At 33.9% G+C, this 17978-nt stretch overlaps 1 protein-coding gene across 1 annotated transcript in view; it reads left to right on the forward strand.

Annotated features, from left to right (window-relative positions):
- LOC118181532 (synaptogenesis protein syg-2-like) overlaps positions 1-17978 on the forward strand; it is a 349639-nt gene that overhangs the window by 242211 nt on the left and 89450 nt on the right. The window lies entirely within an intron of this gene.

Consider the following 17978-nt stretch of genomic DNA (forward strand, 5'->3'; position numbering starts at 1 on the left):
GAGGTGGTTAATTTAAGAAAGGTTAATTGAGGTGTGTATTCTAATTATTCTAGTTTGCAGTTAATTCGAACAGCGTTTTCTATTTCCAAATATTATAAAATAATATTTCCAAAGAGTACCTCTTCTCAATGCGTTTTTAATGAATTTATTTTTTATTAATTAATGAATTCTCTACTTTTCCTAAGACGTTTATTCATTTTGTTCTAATATTAAATTTAATTTTGAATGGTGAGACCGATTTTAGCATTGAACTGTCATATTAAACTCTCTTGGTAATATCCAAAGTTAACCTCTATGTATACGATAAGCGATTTATCACCAAGTCTTATGTACAATAGAAACTAAGGAAGGGTGTAAAAGACACTTTATGTAAAACTAAATACTCGTAGATGAACAGAAGGTAATTGTTATGCTTACAAATTCGCAGAAAATTATGACGAGTAATGCGAAATCATAAGTCCAATGTAATTCTTAATTAAAAAAAAAAAAAAAAAATCTGAAATTTTCAGATTTTAAATTACGTCCAAAGGAGCGTATTTTTAACGTTTTGTGTGTTACCTTTATTTATTAAATATCATGTTCTTTGCAATTAAACCATAAAATTCAGTTCAATAGCAATCTCGCAAGATAATTTTAAAATGAGCCTATCTTTAGAATTTCCGATACACAGTTCGGCGCGCTGGAGATAAAAAGGTTTTTCTCCCTCCCGTAGAGTGTTGCCATTGCTCGCTTTGAAATCCTTGAATTTGTTAATCAAAAATTCGTTAAAGTTTCACAAAATGTAACTGATAATAAAACAAATTTCAAATTTCAAATTAGGCCTTCCTCATGTCCATATTCGTAGGAGGATTACGTCATTTAAAATTCGATGGGTCTGTGTACCGTTTTTTTATCACAATGCGAGAAATATACATACATTTATGCAGATTTTTCATTCTTTAATTCCTTCAAATATAATGCAGGACTCTAACATTGGGTGGCAACAGTTTGAAAAGTGAAACGGACATTTATAGTGATTCAACGCAAAATAACAAAACGAAAACAATAGTCCTTCAGTGACAAAGCCCCTATGGACTAATAATAAACTAATAGCCAACGGGTACATGGAGCAATTTACCGCAAATGTGGCTCACAACCTCACTGTATGAATTTCAGCTATCAGCAATTATAATGCAGGCTATAGACATGAAATCTTATCTCCAGTAGTAAACCTAATAATACGGCCTCAAGAGGCACAACACGCTCTCTCTTTACAATCTTAATTCTTCACTATAAATATACGCGAACTAATTTTCAATCTGGCAAGAAAATTGAATGAGAGAAGTAACGGTACGGATTCAAAACATGAAATAGTTGGTTATTCAAATTAGAGGAACCTCACAAATTTAATGAAAAATATTCCCCATATAGAATCTTAGATATAGCCAAATGCTTCCTAAATGAAATAACAATTACGTCTGAAAATAATTCCTACGTAACTTTGAGTAAGATTTTGATTCACGTTTAATAGTGATTTAAAAATAGAAATATGTTATATTAAAACTTTAATTTACGTAAAAAGAGCTGGTAGATTTTCATTAATTCCATTTCATGATCTTAAAATATAATCAAAATGTTGCGCTAAATATCTTCCCATCGTTGTATAAATCCTTTATATGTTTTTCACAGCGATACATTAATGATTCATGTTGTTTGCATATTAATAAAAAGTAAAAAATTAAAAACATATAAATTTATTGCTGATATACGTGATTTCTTCATAATTTGTATATTTTAAAAGGTCAGGCACCTGTAAATAGACTATAAAAGTCGGATTTAAATGCTTGTATATCATATACCCGTTTCTTATCAGAAGCACTTTAGAACAACCCCCCCCATGAAAAATTCGCTCTAGAATAAATGTTATGGTAAAAATATTTCTATGATTTTTCCATTTAAAGAGCCAGATGGTCTTGATTGTATTTGCATTTAAACAAATTCTTCTTATCCTCTGTATCAACTCCTTCGATAAATACATACATAGAAACATCTGGATAAATACACGTTAATTGTTACCAAACTGAAATTCAAATCGAAATTGTTGACCTACTGCAGCGTACTACACTGAAAAGCAAATATAACGAATTATTTCGACTGGAAGTGATTCCAAATTATATTTAATTTTGGAAATTGGTAGCAACAAGCAATTTTTCAAATTTACGTGATTTGTCTGTCAGATATTGTTGTAGGTTTGGATCAACATATGTTTGTGAACAAATGCTTTCTATTATGAACATAATAAAATGAAAAAATCATCCAAAATTAACTGACATGCACCTAAAACACCCAATTTTGTAAGCATCTTCAAGAACTAACCCTAGTATAAATGACTTCGTAAAAAACTACACATTCAGAAACCACATTAATTAAGTTCTGAATGTTTAATAGTTATTTAGAATGAAATATTTCAAATCATTCACTTTTATTTTATACAGAACCTAACTGTCTAAAACTTTTAAATTGAATACAAACAATAAAATCCTAGTTTATAAGTCTGTTAGTATCTTTGAATGTTAGCAAAAAGGGCGCGATTTCACAGACTTATCTTTAATTCACATTTATTTCAGCTAATAAAACGATTTAAATTTTAAAATTCTGCAAAATAACACGAAACAGTATTTAAATAATTTTTATACATTGCAGAATATATTCCTGCAAAACTGAAGAATTACCCTGATTCAAAAATAAAAAACTAGGAAATAAAAAAAAGTTCTTTATGAAGGAATTTAATTAATTTTCAGAACTGTAATTTTACTGCTTGTTCACATGATTTATCCGAAATAGTTTAAAATATTCAGGCATTTTGACCAATCGTATAAATCCTATTTGAGTATAAAAGTATAAAATTAGCAAAAATTATTTTTCTCGCATAAAACTTCAGAGTTATTTTTGTTTCGAAAGTGGGATTTTTTAGTGGTATATTTTTCGCTCTGGTAGTTTTAATGCTACATTTTCGCTAACTGGTGGCGGTTAAATAAAAAAAGTGATTTGTTTATCCACTGCGCGCAATACATATTACAAATTCACGTCAACGACGAATAAGATATTTTATTTTAATTTAATTTAAAATAATTGGATATGTAGCACTTAAATTAAAGTAAGTAAATATAATAAGAAAGAAAATTTTACCATCATTAGCCGGTTAAATGGTAATGAGTTTTAAAATGTCTCATATGTCTTGACATATTTTGAAATTTTAAAAGTACTTGACTCTTGAAGGGCTAATGCTTTATTTAAGAGTTTGTATTTATTAAAAGTAACTTTAGCATTCTTTCAGTTGAAACCTATATGCTTATGTTGTAACAAATACATTAAAATGTATATCTAAAGTTGTCCATCTTAAAAACAGTTAGAAGTTCATGGTGAATTACAAATAGTTTCTTAAGCGAGGTTTTAAGGTTACTGAATATAATTAAAGAGTACTGAATACAGAGATAATTTTGTTCGGTTGGAAATTAATTAGTTCCTTCATAAGGAACTTTTTTGACCTCCCAGTTCTTTTTTTTTTTTTTTTTTTTTTTTGAATCAGGGTAACACTTTCAGCTTTGCAAGAATATTTTCTGTATTGAATAAAAATGATTTAAATGCGGGTTCGTGTTAATCTGCAAAATGTTTTTAATTTAAATCGTTTTATTAGCTGAAATAAATGTGAATTAGAGGTAAGTCTGGGAAATTGCACGCTTTGTGCTAACATTCAAATATACGATATATTACTAAGCCAGGACACTTCTCACACAGGCGTGTAAGGAAAAGGGTTAAATAGCCTTTTATTTAATTAAAATCTTTAACAAAAATACAGGTTCTTCGAGCTCACAGCAATGCCGACTACTGGCTGTGGGAAGTTAAGAATAAATTAACAATAAATTTAAATGAAAAAGAATAACAGGCTCTGTGTAGGTTGCTGAGTCAGCCTTAAGACTAACAGGCTGACTCAGCAACCTACACAGGCAAACAGACTTTAAACAAACAGCCACAAGGAGTATTAGCAACTCAGAGTAACAGCAGAAAGGATAAAATAGCAACGTGCACTATGCTAGCGAAATCATGCTCTAAATAACTCTCTGTTTTCGCCCGCTTAAATATTCTTCTTCACTTTAACCTAATTTACTTCCTGGCCAGGAAATACGAGTGAAAATTGAAGAGTTCAGAAAAGATAACAAAAATTATAATAATTGGTTATTCAAGTTAAGGGAAATTCTACAATTCTATCCATGTTAGAAGTTCAAATTATCCTGATTGCTAAATTTATATCATACAACAACTAACATCCAATCGCTAAACTCATTAGTGTTATAAATGAAATAAATATACATTCGAATGAGTATTTTCGAAGCATGTGTTCAAGATCCTCATATGTTCTTCAAGTTGTTTCAAAGTAAAATAAAATTTGGGTTCTTAATATTCTACAGATTTTACATCATAGTTTTAAACTTTCTTTTATAAAGAAAAAGACAGAAATGCAAAATTTAATAAACACACAGAGAAATTATATACAACGCTTTCTATAACTCTCTGTATAAATATAGTTTCATGGCCTTAATCAACCTTCTCGTAACTTTTGTAATTTTCTTCGCATACTGCTTGTAACCCCTTTTGTAAATTTCCTGCAATATTTGAACATTATAAATCAACTGCCAACTGGAGGCCCCTGAAGACGCCAAATGGTTAGTGTAAAGGAGCTTTGTCGGTTTTGTCTATGACGCTATTTTGGTGACTACACACTTGGGCTTTACCTGACCTGTCCTTAATTGACCCACACTATCTATGGTTAACATTCGTTGTTCAACCTGACCTGTCCTTAATCGGAAGGATTAGACAATGGCAGCGTAGAATAAATTACTTTTTGTATTCTACCTTCTTTGTTTGTCTCTAGTGGTTGACTGGATAAGAGCATTGGTAGTTCGACTTACCTTCATATCCCATAGAGCAGGCTGGTTGTATGAACTTCCTGTATGTGACATTACGTACGAAAGAGTTTTCTTTAGAAGATTGTCCTATACGTTATCTTCAAATAGCCCCGTGGGCTCTACAGTTACCAACTAAGCACACATGCATACACACACCAAAATAAATCATACTTTTTTGGGGCTACAAGCGCCTTGATACCAGGAAATGCATTTTAGGCTTAGAAGAAGACATATTGCGTGAAGAAATCAAATCTTTGAACTAGATCTACAACAAACGATTTTACGAAACATCGGTACTGTCAAGGCAATTTCCCGAAATAATGCTAATTCTAATAAGATATTACACAGTCACAAACGTCTGAACGTCGTTTCGCAGTAGTTGATAAATAAATGCAATATTGTACAAGCTATGCAATGGTCAAATTTTGAACTGCAATTTCAAAGACAGATTAATGTGAAACATGTGACCCAAACATTGTCTTTAACAGATACAAGTTACAGTATCTTAAAATTTTAATTCAGGTGTTTTATCTTTGTGACCTTATAAGGTATTTCTCCCGCCTTCTTATCGAGCCTTCGTAGTGTAGTGGTCTGCACGCTCAGCGCATAATTGAGAGGTCCGTGGTTCGATTCCCGGCGAAGGCGTTGCTAATCTTTCATCTTGCCTACTTCCAAAAAAATACCTAATGTCTCTACAACCTTTTTGTACAGTATTTAATTCCAAGGCTCTGAGCAACGATATTTGAGATTCTAATCTATAATTTAATAATGAATTAGAAGTTTTTATAAAATTTAGAGACGTTTTTTGGTTTGGACGTTTTAACAATAAGTTGTTTTCAAATTTTCTGTAAAATAAAAAGATGCTCTAAATTTTATAAATAAGAGCACTATTTTAAAATATGTTTAAACGTAGTTTTTTTTTCTGTATTTATTATCCTCCAGCAATAGGAGAATAAAATAAGAAAGGGAAATAAAAATTAATAAATGGCATGATGTTATCGTCTGGCATTGACTTTTTTCCCCTCAAAATTACTCTTTTTTTGCAGAAATTGAAAACTTACATACGCGTTTTTGCCTTCCAATGAAAGTCGAACTTCTCTTCGAAATTTGAAGATATAAAGAGGCAATGATAATCGTATGTCATTGTGATCATTGTGAGAAAAAGACTTAGATGATGGATTTTTATTTTACAAGTTCTGTAAAATAAGTTGTAAAAACTTTCCACACCGTTTGATATAGATTTTCAAATGTAAAAACACTTAGGAGGGGAATTAATAATTCAACAAGGGCGTGGAAATTCTGAGTCAATGAAACAGATGCAGCCGACGAGCAAACAATTGCATATATTGGCTTCGGTCCAAATTCAATTGTACGTCGAATGAGTAAAAACAAAAAAAAATATGATTAAAGTACCTACATACATTAACCAAGGATACGAAAACGAAAAAATGTTAAGCGATTATTGAACTGCATTGAGGAGGTCTGAAAGCGCTGCCTCTTAAGATGGCACATCACAGCAAACTTTTTAAAGACAAATTAGATGATTGAGAAGTTTTCTCGCAGGACAAAATCTCTAAGCTTTCTTGAGTAACAATAAGTTTGTGATTAAGTGCTTCGTTCATTAATGCTGAAGAAACGTGATTGAAAATGTTTCTTTATGCTCAAGTAAGAAAATAGTTTTAGCGGAAAATTCGCGTATACTACTGGAGAAATATTCCATTTATTTCTCAATTAAACTTGCAAATGATAATAAAAAATTAAACTTTGCATGTGAAATTTATTTCCCAGTGTAGCAGTTTTTATTGGCAGATTGTTTACTTAAAAGCATCTTATCATATGAAAATTGATTTTTGCGCAAGTGCAGCATTCGATATTCCTTACTTTTGTGAAATTTTATGCAAAATAAATGGTAGATTTAAATCTACAGGTTGTTGAAAATGAGGTAAAATTACAAGTAATATTTTAATTACAATTTTTTCCTTGTTAGTCATCAGGTTTTAGAATCTGAGCAGAATTAAAATTGCAGCTTTTATTATCTAAATATCTAAATTATAGAAAAGTTTATGCAAACAAAAATACATTATTATTTTTTTTTGTTAGAGTGAAACAATTTACTGTTACCTGTCTTGGAATGATACGCCGTCAGAAATTATTGCAAGGGACATAAGGCTGAAAAACTCATGCTGGCTAATATGAAAGTAACCATGGAACATCCATTCAACTAACTCATTTAATCGTTGAACGTCGGCATTAGTTAGGACGAGTTATTAGTGCCCATTAGTTTATGACAACCAGTCTTTGGATTTGCAGATATTGAAAATATCAATAAAAGAGAAACGCAGAGAGGAAATTTAAAGCTTATAATGTATGCCTGAACCTTTTCATTTCTGCTCTTAACGGCTTGTTTGTAAAGTAGCAAGCAGCGTAGCATTATTTTAATTTTTTGTTAAATTTAGGTTAGGTTTAACTAAACATATCGCAGAAATGAGTGTAAATTGCATATGGTGATGTATAAATAATAAGATCTTTTTAATGAAAGTTTTGCTCCTGTGTATCTTGTCTACGGTTGCGAGACCCTATTCCAAAGAGAGAATGCGAAACATTTAAGAAATGAATAAAGATACAATGAATTAGCATAAACAAATGGCAAGAAAGAACTGCATATTTTTGGCGGCCCATTATTTTAATTGTAAACAAAACTGAAAAGAGTTCAAACAAAATTTTGTAGCGGAAGATATTCTTCGTTAAAAAGTAACTTCATAGACGCCAACAGCTGCCTCAAGACACATCAGCGTCATTTAGATCAAGATGTTTTGTCCAGGAGTATATTTGTAATAAACTTAGCATGCACATTATTTAAATAAAAAAAATTAACACGAGTAAGCAATCTCTAAAGAACTACATGTAAATAACTGTCAGAGGTTATCAATAAATAAATGGTTAAAACGTCCTAATGCACTGAAATCAGTTTCTAAGCCTAAATTTCTCATTCGAAAGTCCAATCAAAAATCTCTGTAAACCGATACATGAGAGATTAATGTTAAAGCGAAGCTGAACATCCCTTTCGGATTTGAGCATAAGTTGTATGTCGACAGACGCTCTATTGCAGGAGCTGCCAGGATTATTTTTCTCAACGCACATTGAATATAGAAAGCTTTATCATGGTGACATATATATTAAGCAGCCAAAACGTTATTACCCTTCCTTTCAAATTACACATGAGACAGGCACACTCAGGCATAGATTTGTATAAAATTGACTGTAAATCAAGCAGGGTATATATTCCTCATAAATGAGTCCAGCCTGCTAATAAAATAAATACACTGCTGGCCACCGTAAATGCAACACCCTGAAGGAAGCATGCAAGTAACATGAAATTTACAACATGCATTAGCGGAAGTGAGATATGTAAATGATTAGAATTTCAGCGCAGACGCACATCACGCGCGCCTTTGGCGCCACTTCAAAGCGCTATTTAAGGCCTGTAGTTTTCGACAATTTCAAGTTCGGCAATTGTGTTTTTCTTGTGTGTTTTTCCAAAAAAAAAAAAAAAAAAAAACCGATCAATTATGCCTCGTAGTAAACAGCGATCACCGTTTGATCAACTAACCGAGTTCGACAGAGGAAGGATAGTGGCCTACCGTGAGTGTGGATTATCTTTTAGGGAAATCGGTAGTTGTGTTGGACGAAACCAAACAACTGTAATGCGGATATGGGACCGTTGGATGCAGGAGGGTACGACGGACCGACGTGTTCGATCGCATCCACCTCAGTACACCACTTCACAGGATGACAGGAACATTGTACGCATGGCAGTGACGGATCGCTCAGTCACATCACGAACCAGAGCACAGCATATTCAGTCTGTAACGCATGATCCAGTGTCTGCGCGTACCATTCGACGCCGTTTACAGCAGAGTGGTCTGTCCGCAAGACGTCCATTTCTACGTCTACCCTTGACGCAGAACCACAGACGTCTCCACCACCAATGATGCGATGGAAGAAGGATGTGGACGGCAGAATGTAATGAAATTGTCTTTACTGACGAGTCACGCTTCTGTCTGCAACACCATGATGGTCGGTTTCGAGTTTGGAGACACCGTGGAGAGAGAATGCTGAACAGCTGCACCGCCACACTGGTCCTGCACCAGATATTATAGTATAGGAGTATTGGATATCACTCTTGCACTTCTCTAATACGTATTGCCGGTACTTTAAACAGCCATTGCTACATCTCCGAGGTGTTGGAGCCAGTTGTCCTTCCTTACTTTCAGGGCTTGCCCACAGCCATATTTCAACAGGATAATGCGCGACCACACGTGACACGCATTGTCCAAGGGTTCTTCGTCAATCGTCAGATTGAATTGCTTTCCTGGCCGGCTCGCTCTCCGGATCTTTCGCCGATAGAAAATATGTTGTCCATAGTTGCTGAACGATTGACCCAGATTACCTCCCAAGCTGCCACACCAGATTAACTTTGGCAACGCCTGGATGCTGCTTGGTCTGCTGTACCCCAAGAACATATCCAAAGTCTCTTTGAATCAATGATGAGGCGCGTGGCAGCGGTGATCTCCAACAATGGCGGCTACTCTGGCTACTGATTCTGGAAGGAAACACACGTAACAAAAGTCTATAAATTTAATCATTTGATACTTGGTGAACATGTTATCTACTAAATAAATTTTGTTGTGGTATCTCTTGTCTTTCTTGGTGTTGCAATTTGGGTGGCCAGCAGTGTACTAGAGAACTAAGAATCATAAAGACAATATTTTATACTGTTTTAAATGCATTTACGTAACAGGTAAAAATTTCAATTGAATAAATAATTTGTTGTTTGACTTCTGAATTAAATAATTTATATTCAAGAAATCCCTTTCCCACAATTAAACCGAGTTTTTAAATGTTGAATGCTACATTTTATGCTCATTGTCCTTAACTTTACTTATTTTATATAAAAACAAATCAATACTTTAAGAAACTGAATTAACATTTGGAACCGTGGGGGGGGCCCTATCAGTGGCCAAATGGTTAAAATCGCTGAACACCGGTAATTAGGACTAAATTGGATTCGAACCTAGACGAATAGGCCAGCTGCATAATTGATTTTCGACGTCTTGGCCATGTACATGAACGCTACTCAGGTTTCCTTAGAAAGTCCAGGCATTCGTGGCTATGCCATGTTCAAATAACTCAACCCATTTTAACCTCTTCGATACCATAGAGCACAGGGAATAATTAGTTGTAATCTTGAATATAAGAATACTGAGAGAGGTTACTTTATTTAAATTACACCCAACACCTAATGAGGGTTAACATTTTCTTTAATGGAGTAATTTTCGTCCTTCTGTAGCATCATAAAAAATGTGGAAAATCCTTATTGGGTTGTACATTTCTGAAGGTTTCTATTAAATTACATTCTTCGCTTATTGCATTGTCGCATCTCACTTTTGAGTGGTTTTCTCGACCAGTCATTTTTTTCTGTGAAAACAATTTCACAGAAAAGTTTCACATTTCTGTGAAAATAACGACTGAGTGGTTAACAACGGTAAACGCTGGTATTTTGTCCCAAGTTCCGCTTCTGCTGACCGAATTATTTGGTTGGGTGCGGTTTTTCGTTTTTCTTACTATATGTAAAGGTAAAGAAAAGTCAAATTACTTTCCAAGGTTTACTGCATGCACGTAACATCTATGGCTAGATAAGAAATTAGATTACTTCATATTTTCCCACTTTTTTAAGGTTTTGCTGCACATTTTGCCTTGCTCTTATTTTATGAAAAACGACGTAACAATGCTTTGCTTATTGGATAATTAGTACTAATACGAAACATTTTGAAGATAATCAGATAAAATAATTGCTGCAAAGAAAAGAATTTCTTTCAAGTTAATGTTTTATTTAATTAGCAGTGTGCTGCAAAATTGTTAATCCTAAAACACATATGCATTCCATTAGAACAACCAATTTTATGTTACATCTATACAAATACGTTCGTTTTTTGTGCTACATTACTTGTTTCAAAATTAATTCAGATTATTAAAACATTTTGGGTGACACATACAGTTTTCATAGCACTGTTTTTTGCCAGGTAAACGCTAAACAATCGACTTTCGGTACGAATTTACCCTATATCAGCATCGTAAATTATAAACTACTTATCAATTTACTGTGATTTGAATTATTCTGACAGAAATAACTTTATCATTATGGCTGTTGTATTTAAACGCTGAATTACGTATAAACAGATGATTATTAAAACATGTGGTCCCGTATGCTTGGTACTGCTTAATGTCGTCAAAAGCACATTTCAGGTTTGCCAATAAACCAAATGGCTGTACAGAGATCTAATGACAGGAAGCATTTATCACTGCATCAGTCATTAGTGTAAGCGTTACAAATTAATTTGAATTGAGCACCCAAATGAGGCGCTCATCGTAATAGTAATTTTATATTTCCGGTGCCTTGCTAGAAAGATTTTTCAATCTGTCTAAAACTGCGGTCGCCAACCGGTGGTCCGCCATAACGTTTTGATGAACCGTAGAAAAAATGGGACATTATTTATATTTTTATGAAGATTCAGTTTAAAGAATGATGAGTAAGAAAAACCTGTTACGTAATACAGATTATACTTTTCTTTTCTAATTTTAGCTACTACTTTTAGCGAAATTCCTTCTAAATTTAGTGGCTTTTGAGCTATTTTTGAAGGTGTCTCTAGCGATATTTGAAAGTGAGAGCTGAAATCCGCGAATATGCTGCTATTATCAATAATAGCGCGAACTGGATTACGCTTTCCTTTTGAATTACAAACATATGCTATTGTAGTCATTAATAACACGGTTTCCCTCGGTGTCAATAGGCAACTTGATGGATTTTTATGAGAACCACCTGCATTCTTGTTTATAATTGCATCACTGGAAGTTTCCGTTTTTGGTTTGTCTAACTGCTGATCGATGGCGCCATTGTGGAATAAGCGATGATTATTATGTTTACAATAATTAAAAATTGGCTGGATAACACTTTCAGTTTATTGATATTGCTTTGCGTTTGCCTATTTGTTCTTGCTTTTCGTTAAGTTCCTTTTCAGTAATATGGAAATGTGAAGCTTTCTGTACAAGAATTTAAGATTTTTGTACTTTTCATATAATTTTTCAATGCGAACGAAATATGTGTATCGGTTAATAGCGTTTTAATTTTTACTCAGAATCAGCAGCGTAACCTGAATTTCCATTAAGGCATGCTGCTGAACACCAAATGTTTCGAAAATTAGAATTACATGTATTGAGTTGAATAATGTTTTTGCGTATTAATATTGTTACGAAATGTTCAGGCGCGATAAGATCGCTTCCCCGCAAAGCAGATTTAGGGTTGCCATAACATGGCAAAAGAAGGCAGGGTTGGCGACGAAATTGGCGATATGCCATGAGCGGATGGAGAAACTTCTGGAGCGAATTCCTACCGGTTTCGCCCAGAATGTTCTCGAACACAAGCCGAAAGCTATATAAACCCTGCTGGTTCGCAGTTAGTAAGTGTGTGTGCCTCGTAAAGAGCAATATAGTTAGTCAATCCGTGAAGAGTCGATCGAGTTGACAGCCGGGCAGCGAGTGCCGAGTGGGTCGTTGAGTGCATCGAAGAGTCTCTCAGTGTATCGCGGTGAGTGCATCGTCGAGAGAGTGTGTTAAGCTCCGGGAACGACTGAAACGAAGAGTCGGGAGCTGTGCTCTGTGTGTCGTCGAATGCATCGCGAGTTGTGGCGTGGAGAGTCTCGAGAGTACATGGAGTTCCGAGAAAGACCGAGCAGAGCCGGGAGCTGTACTCTGGTGCTTTGCAGCGAAGCTCTCTCGACCAGCGTGTTTACAGTAGTTCTTCCACTGTAAAACGTGATTTTGGAGCTGTTCTGATTAATATTGGCTAAATAAAGTGTGTTTCGCTATTCCATCAAGTGCTGTCATCGTTATTCACTCCAAATCCGTACGAACTGGTGTCAAAAAAAGCGTAACAATATGCTGTTTTAATGTCTGATTCAAGTTTTTTTTTTAAATAATTCATATTAGTGGTCCGCCAAATGCAAAATTATATATGTAGTGGTCTGTGAAATTCTAAGGGTTGACGACTGCTGGTTTAAAATAAATCAAGCCGTAAACAAAAGGATTAGTATGCATAGTTAAATAGCATAAAATATATTTTAAGCATTTTCAAAATAATTACGTCGAAATACAAGTTTTATCTTGCATTTTCACTGAAATGCTATTTTTATAATCTCTTTCTCATAACACATCAATGATATAATGAACCTGAATGGATAAACTATAAATAGGTGTAATCTGAATGTGCGTGTAAATTACGGATAACATTTTTATGAACGCTCTTCAGGTCATTATTATGGGGTTATTTATAATTTCAGTCTTTACTGCAACCTTTATGAAGGAATTTTTTTTTTTTACGAAAATGTAGAAGAGTTAGAGAATGAAGTTTTTAGTAGCTAAGGTTTTTGGATTGTAAGATAGACCGTGTTTCTTCCCCTCGTGGCCACGTTACATAGTTCTTCCAGCTCTGTTTTTATTTATTTGATATGTGTTATTCCTATCAGCATTTAAATTTGGCACGCCGATTATAGCTTTGAGCCAGCTTAGATTTAAATTTAATTGTGTAGTGTTTGACTACTGTTCTATATTTTAAATTGGAATTTGATTGATAATTTTTTTTTACATTTCAGCAAATGGAGGTTAGTTGTGTTAAGCACAAGAAGTGCTTTTACGTTCTAAGCTCTGCTAAATAAAAGGTTTGTTTCAACCTTTTCAAATCTTTCTAAGTAATTTGAAACACAGTAGTAATTTGCTTTTTACATCTCTTACGTTTGGTTTAGTTGGTTTAGTTGAATATAGCAAAGCGCACTAGGGCTTTCTGCCTAAGCCAGGATGCCTTCGTGGATGACTTTCTAAGGGAAATACCTCGGATATAGTTTACATACGGAGAAAACCACGAAAACGCCCATGCAGCTAGCCGGTTAGCCTGGAATCTAGTTCAGGTCGGAACTACCAGTATTCAGCGATTTTACCGCTCAAGCCGTTGGTGGGCTGTCTGTTGAGAGTTTGGAACTAGTGCATGCTCCCAAAGGATACCAAACTCTAGAAACGCTCAATTATTAATTATGGATTGATTTTTTTATTTGAAGTTAATGGTTCCGAATAGAAAAATTAATATCAGTCATATTAAGATACAATAACACGCCGAATAAATACTAATTCAGAAGTCAAACAACAAAAATCAGCGTTATACCTACAAAATTTTAACAGGACTAGTTTCGATGGTTTTACCGAACCATCATCTTCAGCTGCAAAACCGCAAATGAACAAGATAGGAAATAATGATTAGATAAGATAAGAAAGCCTGGACAAGAATAAGCAAGTGGCGCCATCTGTTGGCGAAACCAGAACTAAAACATAATTTCTCTAAAAGCCGAAGGCAAATTTGGATTGGAATTAGGATCGTTAACTAGAACAGAAAGATTTTTATGAATGTGAAATGCCTCTAGAAAATCCAGTTCTCCAATGGAAGATGTTTTTTGAATAATTTTGGCAGCAGAAAAATTGAAAGTGTGATTTTCGGACCAACAATGTTGAGCAACAGAAGACTGCTGTGTTTCCTTTTTTCTAACATATGCCTCATGTTCTTTGACGCGAAATTGTAAGGCTCTCTTAGTTTGGCCAATGTAAATTAAACCATACTGGCAAGGAATCCTATAAATACCCCAGGAATTCATATCCGGAATGGGGTCCTTGAGTATAGAAGTTGGAATTTTATTGAAGGGAGAATAAACAACCCGAAAGTTAAAGTTTGTAATATTTATTTTAAGTAATAAAGTTTTAAGTTTGTAATATTTATTTTGGAAAACACGTGTTTTCCAAAATAAATATTACAAACAAACTGAGGGATTAGCCATGGGAAGCCCCCTCAGTCTCATCCTGGCTGATATAAATGCATTATTATGAATCAAAATTGTTTGAAACTTTAAACTTCCCGGCATGGTTCCGCTACGTAGACGATACTTTTACCCTGTTTGAAGGTAATAAAGATGATTTAAATAAAGTTCTTTCAACAATGAATTCTATTGATCCTGCTATTCAGTTCACTTTTGAACTTGAGACTTGCAATTCTCTTCCGTTTCTCGACATTCTGGTCACACGTAACACATCCAACTTCAGTACTACAGTTTACCGTAAACCTTCATCGGTTTGCCTTCCACCACACTTTAAATCATGTCATCCGACTAAACAAAAGTTAGCTTCATTTTATTCCTATGTTTTCCGTGCTCTTCAAGTTTGCTCCTCCAAATTAGCCCTTGATGAAGAACTAAATTATTTAAAAGCAATAGCTATTGACAGGGGCTTTTCACCCAACATTATTAATCAAGCAGTTAAAAAATTCTCATCTGAACACACTAAAAGCCACACTCTTATTTTAGGAGATTATAAAAATTCTGTTGTCATTCCCTTCTTTCCATCAATTAGCTATAAAGTTGCACATATTTTGCAGAAATTTAACTTTCGGGTTGTTTATTCTCCCATCAATAAAATTCCAACTTCTATACTCAAGGACCCCATTCCGGATATGAATTCCTGGGGTATTTATAGGAATCCTTGCCAGTGTGGTTTAATTTACATTGGCCAAACTAAGAGAGCCTTAAAATTTCGCGTCAAAGAACATGAGGCATATGTTAGAAAAAAGGAAACACAGAAGTCTTCTGTTGCTCAACATTGTTGGTCCGAAAATCACACTTTCAATTTTTCTGCTGCCAAAATTATTCAAAAAACATCTTCCATTGGAGAACTGGATTTTCTAGAGGCATTTCACATTCATAAAAATCTTTCTGTTCTAGTTAACGATCCTAATTCCAATCCAAATTTGCCTTCGGCTTTTAGAGAAATTATGTTTTAGTTCTGGTTTCGCCAACAGATGGCGCCACTTGCTTATTCTTGTCCAGGCTTTCTTATCTTATCTAATCATTATTTCCTATCTTGTTCATTTGCGGTTTTGCAGCTGAAGATGATGGTTCGGTAAAACCATCGAAACTAGTCCTATGAAAATTTTGTAGGTATAACGCTGATTTTTGTTGTTTGACTTCTGAATCATTCATATATTACAGAAACAAACCACTGATAAATTTAAATTAAAAAAAATTCAATTATTTATAAAATCTGACTAACGATGAAGGAAGGGCTACATATAGAGTATCCACATGCATATGTGACAGTAAAAAAAGACTCATCAGAAATCTTAAGATACTTTTTACAGTTACCGATTAAGCTAAACTACTAAATGGAGCAGTGAAACACCTTTATAAAATAAAAATTCGCATCTGTATCCTCTACTTTTAAACGCTAAATTCTGATTGCTCTCTTTATTTGTAATTCAGTTTATTTAAAGTTTCCGCTTTGTTTCTTTGTACTTGAAAACAAGATCCGATGACAGTCTGAGAAAACCGTAATGGATCAAACAATTTATTTTCGTTATTTTAAGGTTACTACTATTTTTAGGTTTTTAAGGTCACTACTTACCTCAGGCTAAAACGAGAGTTTTACTTTAATAAGCAATGAACAAAATTTAAAATCATTTATCTATTAAAATGTATTTTCCAGGTTTACATTCACTGAATGCATAAATACTAATGAACTTCGAATCTGCAGTTCCCAAAATGAACAAGACTCACTTCTTTTATCGCAAAGTAAAATGAATACATATATTCTTCAGGTTTTCAGTTTTATATTTTTTCTGATGAAGAAAGCATACTAGTTTGTAATTTGTTATTTCAACTGAATATTGATTGGTATCTTTCTACACATTGTTATCATCTATAGCCCTACATAAGCATTCATTGTGCATAAACTCAACTAGCATCGGTTTGAATTTAACTCCTTTAAAATTTACGTCAAAATTAATTATTTCTTTTGCATCTGCAATAGGAAGCTTGCAAGAAGTTCATAGGCAATTTGTGATGTTGTTAGTTACGTTAAAGCTAGAATTTCAGTCCGTTAGCTCTTTTTTAACCTTCGTTTTTGATATCACGTAAACGCGGTTTTGGATTCTTCTTTGGGAAATTATTCAAACTGAATCGAAATAATTTTAGTTTAATTTCGTTTCTTGTGAAGAGTGAATTGATGTAAAGCTTGATAAGCAGGTTATGTGCCGTTACAGGTAATCACAAAGGCATACTAATAAGTACATAAAAGCTAAATGGACTCGTATAACTAAATGCATGATGCTTTATATTCACCTGCTCTAATTACGTTTCTTCTTTCAACTATGCGTACCAAATCTGACTGTTTTATCATGGAGAAGTGTACTTACTTTATCATCAATAATTTATTTTGCAACTGTAACTATATAGTACCATTTAGTTGATCATTTGATTAAAAATTTCTTCTCATTACATACTCACAATATATAAAATAACTATATTGAAAGTGTTACATTATGCTTCATTCCTTTTTTCTAATGTGGCGAACTTATAAAGGCGTTTAGTAATGCTCAGGGCATATTTATTTTTAAGTATCTTCAATTCTGAATGCTTTAAATTTGTATTTTAAAGAATAAACGGAAACAATGGTACATTGATTCAATCTACATTTATAACAGGTAAAGTAGCTTCCAGTGATTAATTTGAAATTGTAGACATCAAGAAGCAATATTCATTGCATAAGAGTTTGCTTATGGACAAAAGCATTCACGTGTTGTCAAGTTTAGTTATTTTAATATGCAAATCAGACGAGAGCTATCTTCCTAAGTTGGGGGTACCTTCATGAGGACGTTCTAAGCAAAGCTACCTCGCTTTCATGTTACACATGGAGAAAACCTTAACACCAACTATGCAGCTAGTTCGTTCAATTCGGTTCGAACCCAGGTTGAAATGCCAGTATTCAACAGAACAACAGTTGACCATACATTAAACTACCCAAGTAGCACGGCAACGTCGCAATTGCGTCGCGGATGATGTTGCAAAAACGTTGTAATATGTCGCCTTTAAGACGCCCAGATGTCCC

This window comes from Stegodyphus dumicola, chromosome 4, assembly GCF_044657685.1.
Source record: "Stegodyphus dumicola isolate Sdum_Otavi_A_Nest chromosome 4, ASM4465768v1".
In the NCBI taxonomy this organism is placed as follows: Eukaryota; Metazoa; Arthropoda; class Arachnida; order Araneae; family Eresidae; genus Stegodyphus; species Stegodyphus dumicola.